This window comes from Muscardinus avellanarius (genome assembly GCF_963383645.1).
Source record: "Muscardinus avellanarius genome assembly, chromosome: 9".
In the NCBI taxonomy this organism is placed as follows: domain Eukaryota; kingdom Metazoa; phylum Chordata; class Mammalia; order Rodentia; family Gliridae; genus Muscardinus; species Muscardinus avellanarius.
The window spans coordinates 91,729,254-91,732,337 of NC_137795.1; the positions used below are offsets into that span (position 1 = coordinate 91,729,254).

The window sequence follows — 3,084 nt, forward strand, 5'->3', positions numbered from 1 at the left end:
TTCTTAGCTCTGATAGGAAACTGCAAGCCAAGAGAAAAGGCCACATTGCTTCATGAAAATATTTGGATTATGTAAAATAAGAAGCAGTCCCGCCTCAGAATTATAGGCTTGTAAATCACTCCGAGGAGAGAAGGGGGACTGGGGAGACTTGAGACGGGAGTTTACGATCTCTCCAGAAGCCCTCGATGGAATTATGGCCTCATAACTCACTGGGGTCAGCTCTTTCCTCCAGCCTGGCCTCAGCCCTGATTCAGAGACCCTGGAGGAGGCCAAACTGGGTACCAGGGACAAGTGGCTTGTGTGGTGGGGGCCTCAGGTAGAGCTGCCTTGCTTCTTGGGGAAAAGGCAGGAGAAATGGCACGAGGATCATTAGGAGTTGGGTGCTGGGCTTCAGGGTCAGGGATTCTGTGAGGATGCCTCGAAGATACAGAGCTACGGGCCCTTAAGTCAAATGGAAGGGGCACTTCAGAGTCCCATGGGGATAGTCACGTTCCATAGGGCACTGTGGAACCAGATGGCAAGGACTATGGGTTTCTTTCTGGATAGGAGCAGTAGCACCATGCTGCCCTTTTTCTTTTGGGGGGCCATGTCTCCAGTCTGCTACTTAACAAAATGGTGGCCACCAGCCTTTCACTGGGGAGCAAATATTCACAGGGCCTTGGAGAGCCCATAGCTCAAAGGCAGACCACGTACTGAGGGAGCTGGCACCAGCCTCCCTCCAGTGTGGAGACAGGTACCTGTGGTAGAGGGAGCATGGCTACCAACATACCCACCTTCCCCTGGTTCTAGCTGTGGCATCTGTCTTGTCCAGGATGAAAAAAACCCAAATGACCCCAGGAAGCTGGTTTTCAAAGGCAAGTCAGTGAAGCATTGTTGAAAACAACTACCCTTCATGAGCCGTACTTACTGTCCACCAGACATTAAATGGGAATAAAATAGTGATTACTGCATGAGGCCAAATCTCGAGAACTGAGTGAGGTAGTGTGTGTAAGTAACAAAGATATGTCAGCTTACTTTATAAAAACTCATCACACTTCATCCTCACAACTTTCTCACAGATTATGTCCATTTTGCAGATGAAGGAAGTGAGACACAGAGATGGTATGGTAATGGGTTTCAGGTTACACATGTAACCTGAATTCCAAAGACAGCAGAAAATTTTTGTGCTCTGAGCACTGGAGAGAAAGGATTTGGTTATAAGGGTTCCTACCTTCACAGAATCATTCCAGGATTTATGTGTCAGGGTGGTGACTTCACATCCCATAAGGGCACTGGCAGCAAGTCCACCTATGGAGAGACATTTGATGATAAGAACTTCATCCTGAAACATACAGGTCCTGATATTTTGTCCATGGCAAATGCTGGACCAAATACAAACAGTTCCCAGTTTACACCTGCACTACCAAGACTGAATGGTTAGATGCCAAGCGTGTGGTCTTTGGGGAGGTGAAAGAGGACGTGAACATTGTAGAAGCCATGGTGTACTTTGCTCCAAGGATGGCAAGACTAGCAGGATCACTACTGCTAACTGTGGACAACTCTAATACATTTCACTTGTCTTTATCTTATCCACCTAACCATTCTTCCTGTAGCTCAAGAGAGCACCCCAAGCCCCATCTGCTTGCAATATCCTATAACCATTGTGTTCTTGCTGCAGTTCTTTGGGTTCATATTTCCTTAATTCCCTTCCAAGTCTAGCTGGATTACAGAGTAAAGTTTATAATTTTGAATAAAAACTAAATAACAAGAAAGAAGAAACCAGGGTTACAGTTCTACCCAACACTTGCATTCTCTTCTTCATCTTTTCCAAGTGTCTATTTTTCTAAGTAAACTATTTTTTTTAGTGGATAGGCTATGGAAGACAAAGATCATTTAGAAAACCTTGCCTTCGGTGTCACTTTGGTTTCATTAAATGCTCTTCTTCACGCACCGTCAGGTGACCTGGTCTATCTTATTCCTGCGGCTCTGCCATGGAGTTCAGAATCAAGAAAATGAAAGAACTGAGCCTTACAATTCCTCTGAGTTGAGAAGACAGGACATAAAAGGGTGAAATTATTAGGGGACAAAATGATCATGTACATACCAGCATTGATTCTGTTAAAATGAAGCGCCAAGTGGTGCATTACAGGCAATCAGAGGCTGCAGCCCTTCAGGATAAGGTGCTAATTGTGTAGTGAAGACAAGAAAGGCAGGAGGTGCTGAGAAAGTAGCTCTCAAGATGTCATCTGTGAGTTCCATGAGCCACAGAGCCAGTAGTTCCTGCAGTCCTCACCAGCGTCCATGACTCAGTGACCCTGTGATGTTCCTTTCTTATCTCACATCTGTCAATACTTTCAAGATGGAATAAAAACTTGGTTCATTATGAGCAATGGAAAGGAGGAGAAAAAGCAGCAGCTGTCGATGGTGATGGAAGTTCATAGAAAAAAAATGAAGAGGAGAAAATTGGAGGTTCTTACCAAGAAAATAATATTTGAAATGACTTTAATCTTGCTTTTATGTAATTAATTAAGGGCTTTGGAGATGTGCATATTGTATTGTAGACAGCCCTTGCTTCTCACCTCATGTCCTATTGACCTGCCTTTCTATCCCAGCTGTTGCTACAGCAACCAGGTGGGGTGCATGTGTATTCTGACAGCACCTGCTTTGGGGACACTGCATCTCCCTTGCCTTCTGGCCCTGGGCTCCCTGTACTTGCCACTGGGGGCCCCAAGGGAGCAGCTCGGCTATTCCAACACACTTACACACTTAGAAGTACAAAGGTATTGAGGCATTGGACAGCCTTTGGCAATGGGGAATGGGAAGCCAGAGGATACATCTCAAGGTGCTCTCTATAGTTCTCAGGAGTATGGTCCCAAGCTTTCTACAGTGGGGGCCAGCTTGAATAGCCCCTTGTATTAGCTTTCCCCACTTCCCCATTTCCACTCCTGTTCTGCCAGGACTACATCCCCACATAAGCCATCTGCTCACAAGCCCTTGACTCGGGGCCTACTTTTGGAGGAAACTCAGGCACCTATCAATTTTAGTTAGCCTTTCTGCACTTTATTGAGAAGCTGTGCTCTATCTTTTTACTGTAGGACTGAGTAG

General features: G+C 45.6%; 1 pseudogene across 1 annotated transcript; it reads left to right on the plus strand.

Moving 5' to 3' along the window:
• The first annotated feature begins 1,234 nt into the window (after positions 1–1,234).
• Positions 1,235–1,544, plus strand: LOC308266630 (peptidyl-prolyl cis-trans isomerase A-like; annotated as a pseudogene). Its single transcript has one exon. The product of its transcript is annotated as a peptidyl-prolyl cis-trans isomerase A-like (transcript).
• The last annotated feature ends 1,540 nt before the right edge of the window (positions 1,545–3,084 follow it).